This window comes from Rana temporaria, chromosome 7, assembly GCF_905171775.1.
Source record: "Rana temporaria chromosome 7, aRanTem1.1, whole genome shotgun sequence".
Classification (NCBI taxonomy): Eukaryota; Metazoa; Chordata; class Amphibia; order Anura; family Ranidae; genus Rana; species Rana temporaria.
Window position 1 is genome coordinate 88,738,092 of NC_053495.1, and position 14,979 is coordinate 88,753,070.

The following is a 14,979-nucleotide window of genomic DNA, read 5'->3' on the forward strand; positions in this document are numbered from 1 at the left end:
AAATACATTCTTCTCCTGAGTACGGGGATACCACATGTGTGAGACTTTTTGGGAGCCTAGCCGCGTACGGGACCTCAAAAACCAAGCACTGCCTTCAGGCTTTCTAAGGGCATACATTTTTGATTTCACTCCTCACTGCCAATCACAGTTTCGGAGGCCATGGAATGCCCAGATGGCACAAACCCCCCCAAATGACCCCATTTTGGAAAGTAGACACCCCAAGCTATTTGCTGAGAGTTATGTTGAGTATTTTGCAGATCTTGCTTTTTGTCACAAAGATTTGAAAAAAGAAAAAAAAAAATATATATATATATATATATATATATCTTTCTTCATTTTCCAAAATAAATGAGCGCTGTAAAATACTCACCATGCCTCTCAGCAAATAGCTTGGGGTGTCTACTTTCCAAAATGGGGTCATTTGGGGGGGTTTAGTGCCATGTGGGAATTCCATGGCCTCCGAAACTGTGATAGGCAGCGAGGAGTGAAATCAAAAATTTGAGCCCTTAGAAATCCTGAAGGCGGTGCTTGGTTTTCGGGGCCCCGTACGCGGCTAGGCTCCTGAAAAGTCCCACACATGTGGTATCCCCGTACTCAGGAGAAGCAGCAGAATGTATTTTGGGGTGCAATTCCACATATAACCATGGCATGTGTGAGCAATATATCATTTAGTAACAACTTTGTGCAAAAAAAAAAAAAAAAAAGTTTGTCATATTCCAGCAACTGGTGGCAAGATATAAAATATTCCATGAACTCAACATGCCTCTCAGAAAATAGCTTGGGGTGTCTACTTTCCAAAATGGGGTCATTTGGGGGAGTTGTGTGCCATCATGGCATTTTATGGCCTTCAATACTGTGATGGGTAGTGAGGAGTGAAATCAAAAATGTATGCCCTTAGAAATCCTGAAGGCCGTGCTTGGTTTTGGGGTCCCGTACGCGGCTAGGCTCCCAAAAAGTCCCACACATGTGGTATCCCCGTACTCAGGAGAAGCTGCAGAATGTATTTTGGGGGGTAAATCCACATATGCCCATGGCATGTGTGAGCAATATATCATTTAGTGACAACTTTGTGCAAAAAAAATAAAAAATTGTCATATTCCCGCAACTTGTGGCAAAATATTAAATATTCCATGGACTCAACATGCCTCTCAGCAAATAGCCTGGGGTGTCTACTTTCCAAAATTGGGTCATTTGGGGGGGGGGTGTGTGCTATTTGGGCATTTTATGGCCTTTAAAACTGTGAAAGGTAGTGAGGAGTGAAATAAAAAATGTGCGCCCTTAGAAATCCTGAAGGCGATGCTTGGTTTTCGGGGCCCCGTACACGGCTAGACTCCCAAAAAGTCCCACACATGTGGTATCCCCGTACTCAGGAGAAGCAGCAGAATGTATTTTGGGGTGCAATTCCACATATAACCATGGCATGTGTGAGCAATATATAATTTAGTGACAACTTTTTGTAATTTCTTTTTTTTTTTTTTTTGTCATTATTCAATCACTTGGTACAAAAAAATTAAATATTCAGTGGGCTCAATATGCCCCTCAGCAGATTCCTTGGGGTGTCTACTTTCCAAAATGGGGTCATTTGGGGGGATCTTGTGCTATTTGGGCATTTTATGGCCTTCAAAACTGTCTTAGGTAGTGAGAAGTGAAATCAAAAATTTGCGCCCTTAGAAATCCTGAAGGCGGTGCTTGGTTTTCGGGGCCCCGTACGTGGTTGGGCTCCCAAAAAGTCTCACACATGTGGTATCCCCGTACTCAGGAGAAGCAGCAGAATGTATTTTGGGGTGCAATTCCACATATAACTATGGCATGTGTGAGCAATATATCATTTAGTGACAACTTTTTGTAATTTCTTTTTTTTTTTTTTTTGTCATTATTCAATCACTTGGTACAAAAAAAAAAATATTCAATGGACTCAACATGCCTTTCAGCAGTTTCCTTGGGGTGTCTACTTTCCAAAATGGGGTCATTTGGGGGGGGTTTGTACTGCCCTGCCATTTTAGCACCTCAAGAATTGAGATAGGCAGTCATAAAATAAAAGCTGTGTAAATTCCAGAAAATGTACCCTAGTTTGTAGACGCTATAACTTTTGCGCAAACCAATAAATATACGCTTATTGGCATTTTTTTTACTAAAGACATGTGGCTGAATACATTTTGGCCAAAATGTATGACTAAAATTGAGTTTGTTCGATTTTTCTTATAACAAAAATTAGAAAATATAATTTTTTCTCAAAATTTTCGCTCTTTTTCCGTTTATATCGCAAACATTAAAAATCGCAGAGGCAATCAAATACCATCAAAAGATGGGGGTGGTAGTGACACAGCCCCAAATCCACAGTGGCTCAAAAGTGATATGGTCCAGAAATATTTAGACAGAATAAAGGTGGATAAAGCACCTGGACCAAATGGCATCCACCCACGGATCCTAAAAGAATTGAGCTCTGTAATTTCAAAGCCATTGTATTTAGTTTTTAGGGACTCATTAATGACAGGAATAGTACCACTGGATTGGCGTAGAGCCAATGTGGTGCCTATATTAAAAAAGGGAACAAAGTCTTTACCAAGTAACTATAGACCTGTTAGTTTAACTTCTATAGTTGGGAAGATACCGGAACCAGTAGATGACCACATAGATGAATTCTTGCTGGAAAAAAACTATTTAAGCAACAGACAGCATGGATTCATGAAAGTCAGAAGTTGTCAGACAAACCTGATTTCTTTTTAAAACCTTGAACAGAGGCATGGCTGTGGACATGGTATACTTGGATTTTGCAAAAGCGTATGATACAGTTCCGCACACACGGCTCATGTGTAAGGTAAAGTCTACAGGATTGGATATATCAGTTTGTAAATGGATAGAAAACTGGCTGAAAGACAGAATTCAGAGAGAAGTGGTTAATAATTCTTACTCTGAATGGTCGAAGGTTATCAGTGGTGTACCCTCAGTTCAGTGCTGGGACCCTTACTTTTTAATATCTTTATAAATGATATTGGGTCTGCGATCAAAAGTAAAATTTCTGTCTTTGCAGATGACACTAGGCTATGCAGTGGAATAACGTCCTTACAGGATGTCGCCAATTTACAAGCCCACCTCAATGCTCTGTCTAATTGGGCGACTAAGTGGCAGATGAGGTTTAATGTTGATAAATGTAAAGTTATGCACTTGGGCGCTAAGAATATGCATGAATCTTACATACTAGGAGGAGTACAACTGGGGGGATCCGTAGTGGAGAAGGATCTGGGGGTTTTAGTTGATCATAAGGTCAATAATGGCATGCAATGCCATGCTGCGTTTTCCAAAGCGAGCAAAGTCCTTTCTTCTATTAAGAGAGGTATGGACTCCAGAGAGAAAGATATAATTTTGCCCCTGTACAAATCATTAGTAAGACCTCATCTGGAATATGCAGTCCAGTTTTGGGCACCAGTTCTCAAAAAGGATATCGGGGAACTGGAGAAAGTGCAGAGAAGGGCAACCAAACTGATAAGAGGCATGGAGGAGCTCAGCTATGAGAAAAGATTAGAATAACTAAATGTATTCACTCTTCGACACGGATTCTTCGCTAACTGCTGCCCTGGAGATCTTTGACGTATCTGGGAGGTTTTCGGGGATTCGTATTAATTGGGCCAAATGCGTTCTTTTTCCTTTGGATGCACAGGCCAGAACGTCGGGGACACAGACTCCTCTACGATGGGTGGACGAGTTTGTCTACCTGGGGGTCCGGGTGGCGAGGGACCTGCGGTCATTCCAGCGCCTCAACCTTCTACCTGTGATCCAGCGCCTTAAAGACCACTGCTCCAATTGGGCTGACCTTCCTCTTATTCTCCTAGGGCGTATCAATATTCTGAAAATGATCTACCTCCCCAAATTGACATATATTTTTAGGAATTGCCCGGTGTGGATACCCGCATCCTTTTTTAGGGAGGTTGACAGCTGCATTGGCTCCTTCTTGTGGCGGGGTTCTTCCCCCCTGATTGGCTCCCAGTGAGTTGTGGGGGTCTTGCCCTCCCTGATCTGTTGACCTACTGTTGGGCAGCTATGTTGGTCACGGTGCGGTGGTGGTTTCAGCAGTCCAGGGCCAATGCGGCTGTCTGTTTGGAGGCGACCTTAGTGGGCTCCCTCACGGAGCTTAGTAACCTTGCGTACCGGGGTCCCTCGGCGTCCCCTTTGTTGCCGACTTCGACTGTAGCGACCCTTCGGGTCTGGGGGGGTGGCTAGGAGACGGTTCCTGAGTCCCGACCGGCGGTCCCCTTTTACCCCTCTGTGGGGCAACCCATCCCTCCCTCATTTCAGAACCATACCGGACCCGCAGATCTGGGCCTGTTTCGGCATTAAGTTGCTACTCAATGTCTATCATGGCGGGTCTCTTCTCTCATTCCGAGCTCTGGCGGACACGTTTGGCCTTCCTTCATGGATGGTGTTTAGGTATCAGCAGTTGCGTCACACGGCCAGGGCTCAGTTCCTGTCCCCCCTACCCTAAAAGCGGATCCCATAAAGGACCTGTTAGCACAGGAGTCTCTTGCTAAGCCTTTGTCTGAGCTGTATTTTGCTCTCCAACGGAGGGACTCGCCAAAGATGGAGGCCCTGTGGGATAAATGGAGGGAGGATTTGCCCGATTTGGACAGGGAAACCTGGGAAGAGTGTTTTGAGGCCAGTTCTAAAATAGTTATTTCCTCTAGGGACAAGTTGATCCAAACAAAATTTCTGCACAGGGTGTATTTTACGCCTCAGAGGCTGCACAGAATATATCCGCTAAATTCACCGAATTGCCCCCGTTGTCACTCTCCCGATAGCACATTCTTACACATGTTCTGGACCTGCCTCAACCTGGTGGGTGAGACTATCAATTTCCGTCTTCAACTGGATTTGCCCTTGCCGGCGGAATTGGCCCTGTTGGGTGTACAGGATGACGAGCTGAGGCCTAGATATACCAAGACGCTGATCTCCTCCTTGTTGTTCTTCTATGCCAAAAAGGAGATCCTGCTGAAATGGGCCCCCCCCCCCCACTGTAGGCTCCTGGGAAAGTGTGGTTAACGCAGTGCTTCCATTGTACAAGTTGTCTTACATAAGTAGAGGTTGTCCTCTGAAGTACGAGAGGGTTTGACGGCCCTGGACGGATCCCACATATGTTGCTATCCCCTTGGCACACTAGGCGGGCCCCCCCTATTCTCAAGGCGTCCGTTCTTGTGCCTGTGGTGTTGTTTATTGAAATGTTGCCTGCTGTTTTACTTGCTTCGTATAACCTCCTTCTCTTAAAGGTGTGCCTTATAATTTTTTAAGCTGTATTTTGTCTTTTTAACCCTTGTTTTTTACTTTTTTCCTCTTCTTTTTTTACTGTATGTATTGTTCTGCTCTTACCCAGAATGATTTGTCATGTACCATTCTCATGTTTTTTCCAATAAAGACCAACCTTGTTGTTAAAAAAAAAAAAATGTATTCACTCTTGAGAAGAGTATAAATATATAATGGGTCCATATGGTGAACTTGGTGTTGAGTTATTCACTTTACGGTCAACACTGAAGACAAGGGGACACTATTTACATGTAGAGGAAAAGAGATTTCATCTCCAAATACAGAAAGTTTTTTTCACAGTAAGAGCTGTGAAAATGTGGAACAGACTCCCTCCAGAGGTGGTTCTGGTCAGCTCAGTAGATTGCTTTAAGAAAGGCCTGGATACTTTCCTAAATGTACATAATATAACTGAGTACTAAGATTTGTAGGTCAAGTTGATCCAGGGTAAATCCGATTGCCTCTCGGGGGATCAGGAAGGAATTTTTTCCCCTGCTGTAGCAAATTGGATCATGCTCTGCTGGGGTTTTTTTTTTTTGCCTTACCCTGGATCAACTGTGGTTATGGAGTTGGGTGTATGGGATTGTACTGTGTTTTTTATTTTGTTTGTTTATTTTTTTGCGGTTGAACTTGATGGACTTGTGTCTTTTTTCAACATAGTTAAAGCGGAGTTCCGGCCACAATTTCACTTTTTAAATATAAATACCCCTGTAATACACAAGCTTAATGTATTCTAGTAAAGTTAGTCTGTAAACTAAGGTCCGTTTTGTTAGGTTGTTACAGCATTTAGACACTTTATAAAATAGAAATTGACTGGGGCCATCTTAAGTGTGGGCATCATGAAGCCAGACTGTATGACTTCCTGGATTTCAGCCTTGCAGATCTCGCACATGCTCAGTGCTGCACAAGCAGTGTCAGATCAGGTTTCAGCACCTGTGCTGTGCAAGTCACATGATTCTTTGAGACTGGGGAGTGCACAGACTCCTGGAAAGTTACACCCACTACATTCCCAGGAGTCTGTGCGGTGTAGGTTAGGAAGCATTAAGCACCTAGGTGCAGGAAGTGGGAAGATTAACTATTCTGCCCAGCAACAACACTTTGAAGGCATCTAAAAAAAAAAAAAAAAAAATCGTAAAGGACTAATGATTTTTTTTTAAAACTACTGATGTAATGTTATATTTATGGGTGGAACTCCACTTTAACTATGTAACTATGTAAGGTGGTGTACAGTATATAATACAGTGTAGTGCGGTGTTAAAAAAAGAAGCAAAAAAAACCCATCTGTCTGGAAGGCCACCAAGGAAAGGCAGATGCTCACAGGACAATAAAAAAGGGCAAGCAGCCTCTGTGTTTACAGTGAACAGTGGTCGTCTGCAGGTGGCCATGGGGCACACTTGTTCTTTTTTTTCTGTTATGCTGCTGTCCGTGTTATTGAGCCATAACATGCAGAAGAGTTGGTGTAGTGGATATAACAAAGCCGTCATCATCCTCTGTCACCCAGGCTCATACTAGTTTGCCTTTCAACGCAGCTGCCAAAGCGGCCTATTCCACTGGCTCCTTGTCCACAGTTACTCCTTCCGTAGCCCAACCATCATGCGCAGAGGAGTCACCAGAATTATTCAACCATAATGTCCGTTACATGCTACTGGAGGATGCGCAGCAATTTCAAGGCTCCACGGTTGGTTCCTAGGTTGAGGAAGGGAGTAACGTGAGCCTAGAGAGAGGGGGTGCCACAGAAGGACAAGAAACTGGCAGTTGTGTTCCCCCAGCTGCAGCATACTGCCAACTCCACCAAGGCAAGATGTCCTCCAGTGGGCAGCTTAAGGTCAGCAACCCTATTGCATGACACCACAGAGCTCCACAGGTGCAAGACTTCCTGCTGACTTGCAAAAGTTTCTTGGTGTGGGCTTTTTTTCGACACATGCAGCAGATAGGTTGCAAACAGCAATGGCGCTATGTCTGAAGCGTATCAAGCATGGCCAGAACAGCAACCACTTGGGCACCAAAAGCTTGACCAGATATATTATGACCTGCCATGCAGTTTGTTGGCAACAGCACCTGAAACAACTACATCATAGAAAAAGGCACGCAGATGACCTACTATTCTCTCTCACCAACCCAACTATGTCGCTCCCCACCCTGATGCGTGAATTTGAAGTATACGGTAAGCTTTCTAACCTTAGAATAAATTTTACTAAATCGGTGGCGATGGGGTTGGCATTCCACAGCCACATATTTCTCGCCTCCGGAATAGCTTCAACTTAAAATGGACGGACACGGCCCGAAAAAAAACCTTGGTACGCTCATCCCCCCCAAATTCACCCAACTCTTCCAACTCAACTTCCCGCCCCTCCTGAAAACGGTCCAGAAACTTCTGGATCAGTGGGGCAGCGGCCTACACTCTTGGTTTGGCCGCTGCAACATTCCTAAAATGTCTGTCCTGCCCAAATTTCTCTACATGCTCCAAGCCCTCCCTATCCGAATACCTGCGGACTTCTTCAGACAAATACACTCGACCTTTATAAAGTTCCAGTGGGCAGGGAAAAGACCCCGCCTACAAAAGAAAATACTCTCATTACCTAAGCAACACGGTGGCCTGGCAATGCCGGACATTTGTTCTTACTATTACTCTGTCCATCTGAACAGGCAAGCTATGGCCACAGTTGGAACAGGCGCAGACTGAAGTCCACCTCCAAGGGGCGCCTTGGTGTTACACAGATCTCCCATCTAGCCTCAATCCACACCCTTTGATAGGTGCCACTGTCAAGATTTGCGCACAACTAACGTTCGACCCTTCCCTTTTCTCTCAACACTCTATTCTGCGCCCCATTTTAGGGAACCCTCAATTTGAGACGGGCATCAATGACAAGAAATTCCAAGATCTACGGAGGGCGGGACTATGTCAGGCCTCTCATTTTAGTCACAGGGGTAGGTGGAGGATGACTGAGGAACTATTGGACCCAGACGGGCAGTACCGACTGGACTTTCTGAGGGCGCTACAGCTTAGTCACTACCTTAGAGGTCTGACACCACCAACTCCGGATACGCACCCCATCATGCCACTAGAGGAACTGTGCACAGGCACAGGGGTGCTGCCGCACGCTCTCTCGTTGACATATAATATGCTCATAACACCGGCGGAAGACTTCCAACTCCCGAGCCTCGACAAGTGGGAGTGAGATCTTGACTGCCACCTCTCTGCCAGCAAATGACAACATATTCTTAAATGTACACACAAGTCCTCACTGCTCCAAAATACAGGAGACCTAATTATAAATTAGGTCTGCATTCCACTCCTGTGGAAGTCTCAATGCCCACCGACCATCGCTTAGTGGAAAAAGGTTGATGAGATCAGCCAGATGGAGGATCTGATCCGCACAAGCCAAGATAGGAGTGAATCCTACTCCAAGACGTGGCAACTTTGGAACCTCTTTAAATACTCAGTGGAAGGACAGGCCCTCAGAGGGGTTGACTAAACTAAACCAACTGACGAACAGCTGACTGGGATGTACAGACAGCCCCCCCCCTCCCACGGGGAACACGGCGAACAACAGCTTGACGTGGGGGATGTGGAGCTGTGCTCGCAAGTCTTCCACCCCCCCTTCCTCCTCCCCCCTCCCTCCCATCTCTCTCTCTTCTTTGTGGCCAGGGCCAGATTAAGAACATCATGGGCCTGGTGCTGAGGATTTTGGTGGGGCCTTTTAGGCTGCATTCACACCTCCGCGACAAGTAACGCCGCATACGCGGCGTATTTTGCCGCGAATAGTGTAACTTTTTTTTACAAATCCTTCCTATTGCTTTGTATGGCCAAACGCCAATGCCGCCTGAAAAAAAGGGTCCGGGACTTTTTTTCATGCCGCAGGTGTACGGCGTCTATGAGATGTGAACCATCTCATAGACAGCAATGGGAATTCTCCCCTCCAGCGGCACGAGCGGCCGGCGTCGGGCGTTTTGTCGCGGAGGTGTGAATGGGGTGTAATAAATAATAAATAAATGCGTGGGAATGACATGAACGCAGCCCAGCCAAGGCAAGTGACCAAAGGCACAGAACCCAGAAGGAAGACCGGGTGAAGATGGAAGTGTCCAGGCCCCGCCTGATTCATCGCAGCACTGGAGGGCTCAGTCTGAAAATTTAAGTGTACACTAATGTGCTAATATGCTGTGCATTCTTGTACGTTGTGGCATAACCTACCCCAGGGCCTCTAAAAAGTAGTAATGTCAGGAAAGTTTACTACCGCTTTATTATCACAGGATCCCAGGAGCCTCTCATGGGGCCCCCTACTGACCCGGTGGACGGTGGCCCTTGGGCAGTGCCTAAGTGCACAGTTGCCAACATTTAAAAAATATTTTCAGGGCCACTTTTTTATATAAGTGCTATATTTAGAGTAGCTGAGATCCCCGATGTTCCTCTATACATCATAGTAGTAATCACAAAATTAAATGAGTACTAATAATGGGGCAGAACAAATATGAGAACTGATATTTCCTTTAGTTGAACTAACAAAAGTGTGTCCATACTAGAGCTGGTAACATTGAGGATATTCAGTATAATTTTAAAGAACTGTTTTTGTGGGTAAGCGACATAGGGGAGGAGTATGGACGGTATATTAGTGGGAAGTATGTGCAGGTGAGGGAGAGGAATGTGGAGGGTCTAACAGTGGGCACTATGTACAGGAGAGGAGTACAAAGGGTACGGAAAAAAGCACTATGTACAGGAGAGGAGTGTGAAGGGTATGACAATGGGCAGTATGTACAGGAAGAGTGAGGGGGTATGACAGAGGGTAGTACGTACCAGAGAGAAGTGTGGAGGGTATGATGGGGCAGTATGTACAGGAGAGGAGTGTGGAGGGTATGACAGTGGGCAGTATGTACAGGAGAGGAATGTAGACGGTATGATAGTGGGCTCTATGTATAGGAGAGGAGTGTGGAGGGTATGACAGTGAACACTATGTATAGGAGAGGAGTGTGGAGGGTATGACAGTGGGAACTATGTATAGGAGAGGAGTGTGGAGGGTATGACAGTGAGCAGTATGTACAGGAGAGGAGTGTGGAGGGTGCGACAGTGGGCACTAAGTACAGGAGAGAAGTGTATGACAGCAGGCACTATGTACAGGAGAGGAGTGTGAAGGGTATGACAGTGGGCGCTATGTATAGGAGAGGAGTGTGGAGGGTATGACAGTGGGCACTATGTACAGGAGAGGAGTGTGTAGGGTATGACAGTGGGTACTATGTATAGGAGAGAAGTGTGGAGAGTATGACAGTGGGCACTATGTACAGGAGAGGAGTGTGGAGAGTATGACAGTGAGCACTATGTACAGGAGTGGAAGGATATTTAGGGACTGAGTAGTGGTTAAGCGGGTCATACATGAATTGAAATTACGCCAATTATGCAGAGACCAGCCATAGTCGATCTATGTATGGGCTAGCTGGTTTTACACAAGTCAATCTATTAATCAACTTGAGTACAACCAGCCTGTTTTTTTTTTCTTAAAACAATCAGTGCTGCCAGCTAAAGTTAGCAACACTGATCATTGTATGCACTGGAAGAACACAATAACACTGCAGGAGTGATTCCCCCATCCACAGGTCAGCAGGTGAGAGGGTGTGTGGGGACAGGCTGGGGAGAGATACTAGTCAGTGGCTGGGTAGGCACTGGTAGTATCAGAGCCAGATACACACAGGTTACATACGCCACGATCGTTAGAGCGAGAACAATAATTCTAGTACTAGACCTCCTCTGTAACTCTAAACATGTAACCTAAAAAAATGTAAAGCATCGCTTAGGATACCAAAAAAAATTGTGCTAACTTAACTAACTAACTGTTTTTTTAATGAATGAAACATTTTTTTCCAAAAAAACATGTTTGAAAAATTGCTGCGCAAATACCGTGCTAGAGCTGCACAATTAATCGTTAAAAAAATTGTGATCTCGATTAAACCCCCCTGACGATCTTCAATGAGGAGTTTACTGATTCTTTCATATAACAAGTGGAGAGACTTTCAGCTATCAAAAGAAAATATCTGGGCAGTCTGCCAAGTTTTTAACAGGAAACATTGTAACTGACACTTCCTTCTTAGATCAAAGGGATACACTTCTGTGTGTAAAGAACAAATCTGGGCAGTCTGCGAAGTTTGTAAACAAAATGAAACATTGTAACTAACTAACATTGTAACTAAATTTAACCACTTAAAGTCCAACACTTGTTTCTTAAGTTAGAAAGCAATATTATTTGCTAGAAAATTACTTGGAACTGCCAAACATTATATATATTTTAGCAGAGACTCTAGGGAATACAATGGCCATGGTTATGTCACACTGCATTTTCCCACTTCAATGAATAATAAAAACCATAAAAACAAAACAGTGAAGTTAGCCCATTTTTTTTTTTTTTTTTTATGTGAAAGATAATGTTACTCTGCAACAATCGTGAGAGAATCGTCATCTATCTTCTAAGCAAAAAAATAGCAATTCTCATTTTAGCCAGAATGGTGCAGCTCTACACCGTGCAACATAAAAAGTGCAAAGACCACCATAGAGTAATTTTCTAGCAAAAAACAAATGATGATTTTTACATGTAGTAGAGAAGTGTCAGAATTGGCCTGGGTGGCAAGGGGTTAATTACCATGAGTAATATACAAATAATTATTATAAGCCCTGTGATCCTCTCAGTCTGCTGCAGTGTGTCAGCTTGTATTTATATTGGCCGCTCTGAATGTAGCTTCTGACAGGCTGTGCAAGCAGGCCCGTATCTCCGGAACCATAAATGATAGTCGTCCCATATTTTAACCAGTTGTGGGGTAGCTCTTCCCATGCCTACCCCCAAATGTAGGGTTTCTGTGACCTCTGGTCATCGAGCTACAACCCCCCAAATTCGATCTTAGAAAAAAAAAATTCTTAAAAAAAAAATAAAAAAAATGGGCCTATCTTGAGAAAGGGGCCTGGAGCTGCAGCTCCATCAGCCCCATTGTTAATCCGGCCCTGTTTGTGGCCCCAACTCTCCCCCTCCCTCCACCGCCTACCTATCTTTCACATTCTGTTTCTGTTATTTACTCTGGAAAACACGGAGTGCCGGGTCCCTCGGACCACACTGTCCTGACTTAAACAACGGGGCAGCATGGTGTGACCGGATTGTCTTATGGGCCCGGATGCTGGGAACATTACGTGTCATTGCCTTTGTCATTCTGTTACGCACCCAAGTGTATGTATACTTGAAATACTATTATGTAAATGCTGTCCAAGATACCTTGTATGTTTCACACGAGTGCCTTGACTTGTATTCTATTGTGATGCTTTATTACTTTGTATGTGGTCTGTTGGGACTGGCTTCCTGATATAAAAAAAAAAAAAAAGGCAGACTTCTCCTTGCTCCTCATTTGGGATCTAAAACCCTACTATACATCAAGTCCTCCTAAAAACCTGCACTGAGAGGAATGAAGGTATAGAAATAGGTGCCAGAGGCGTTGCTAGGGGGGTGCGGTCTGCACCGGGTGACACCCACTAGAGGGGTGACACCATCCCGATTTAAAAAAAAAAAAGTGGAGCGGAATCGGAGCGCCGAGCGCCGCGATACAAGAGGAGGGGGTGACACCGCAGCACCATCCATCCCCTCCTCTCACAGCCACAGGCTGTTAGCGGTGCTCGGCAGTCGGCACAGCCCCCTCCTCTCTGTTTGTGTGTACAGAGGGGGAGGGGCCGAGGGGACCTTCTGTCCATGTGCCGTGGCACTGCCTGCGATGATCTGAGGTACTGAATGGGAAGGGGGGGTGTTTGCACCTGGGGGGGATTTCACTGAAGGGGGGGTGTTTGCACTGAGGGGGGGTTGTACTAAGGGGGTGTTTGCACTGAGGGGGTTTTCACTAAGGGGGGTTTGCACTGGGGGGTTATTCTAAGTGGGGTTTGCACTGGGGTTGTTTGCACTGGGGGGTTGCACCGAGGGGTTTTGCACTTAGGGGGGGGTTGCACTAAGGGGGGGTGTCTGCACTGAGGGGGTGTCTGCACTGAAGGGGGTCTGTGTAACATGCAGGGGTCCAGAGGTGCAGGTGGCTGTGTAATGTAAAAGGGGTGCAGTGATGCATGGTGCTGTGTAATGTAAAATGGTCCAGAGATGCAGGGTGCTATGAGATGTAAAGGGGTCCAGTGATGCAGGGTGCTGTGTAATGTAAAGGGGTCCAGTGATGCAGGGTGCTGTGTAATGTAAAGGGGTCCAGTGATGCAGGGTGCTGTGTAATGTAAAGGGGTCCAGAGGTGCAGGGGGCTATGTGATGTAAAGGGGTCCAGTGGTGCAGGGGGCTGTGTAATGTAAAAGGGTCCAGAGGTGAAGGGGGCTGTGAGATGTGAAGGGGTCCAGTGATGCAGGGGGCTGTGTAATGTAAAGGGGTCCAGTGATGCAGGGGGCTGTGTAATGTAAAGGGGTCCAGTGATGCAGGGGACTGTGTAATGTAAAGGGGTCCAGTGATGCAGGGGGCTGTGTAATGTAAAGGGGTCCAGTGATGCAGGGTGCTGTGCAATGTAAAGTGGTCCAGAGGTGCAGTTGTGGAGGGGGGTACACAGTGGTAACAAAAAGATATTGAAGGATGCAGAGGTATGCAGGGGGCACAGTGGGGTGTTTTTACATTTTAACGTGGGGGGGGTGCCAGATATTGGATCCGCCCCGTGAGCCAAATGCTCTAGGTACGCCCCTGGCCTATAGGCTCCTGAGATGTGAATTCCGGTTCTGGAGAAAGAGAGGTGGGGGAGGGGACAAAGAAAAATGGAGAGAAAGAAGAAGGGATAGAACGAACAAGAAAGATGGATAGGGAGAGAGAGAAAAGGGGAAGAAAGGAGAACAGAGAGCAAACAGTAGGGTAAAAAATATTTTAAAAATGTTATTGGGGGGGGGGGGGGGGTGACACCATATTTTACCGCACCGGGTGACACCAACCCTAGTGACGCCACTGATAGGTGCCACAAGTACTTACAGCCAATCTGCTAGCAGTACACCACCAGTTGATTTCAGCAAGCAAATTTTGATTCCCCAGTTGCTGAACCGTAAAAAGAAATTCGGTCTCAGCCATCCACATGCTCAGCATCTAAATGCTAGCTTGGCCAAATTACAAGCACTGCAACTGCTGCCTTTTTAGCTGGTACAGCACCACAGTGATAGGTTCCAAAACGGCATTTCTTTTCACATAAGGCCATTCTGGCTCACTACCATCATGTGGAAGGCAATGTTTTGGCCTCATGGTCCAGCAGGCATGGGCAGGGACATTACTTTTCCTTCAGGGTGCACTGGGTAACTCTGCTGGAAGCTGGTAAGGATTAGGGATGAGCTTCGCGTTCGATACGAACGTATGTTCGACTCGAACATCGGTCGTTTGATCGTTCGCCGAAACTCGAACAAAACGGGTCGTTCGCGCCAAATTCGAGTGACGCAAAACGTCCCATAATTCACTGCGGCGTTGAGCGCTGATGATTGGCCAAGCATGCTGTATGTCCCGCCTGCTTGGCCAATCACAGCGCACAAAAAACGAAGAGCCATAATTGGCCAAAGCCAGGGTGGCTTTGGCCAATTATGGCTCAGGGGAATTAGTACCCGCCCCACACTATAAAAGGCAGCCTGCACGGCGGCCTCGTGTAGTGTGTTCCGGCTTTTGTTAGATAAGTCAGTCAGACAGTTAGAGAGAGAGATAGAGACACAGGCCCAGATTCAG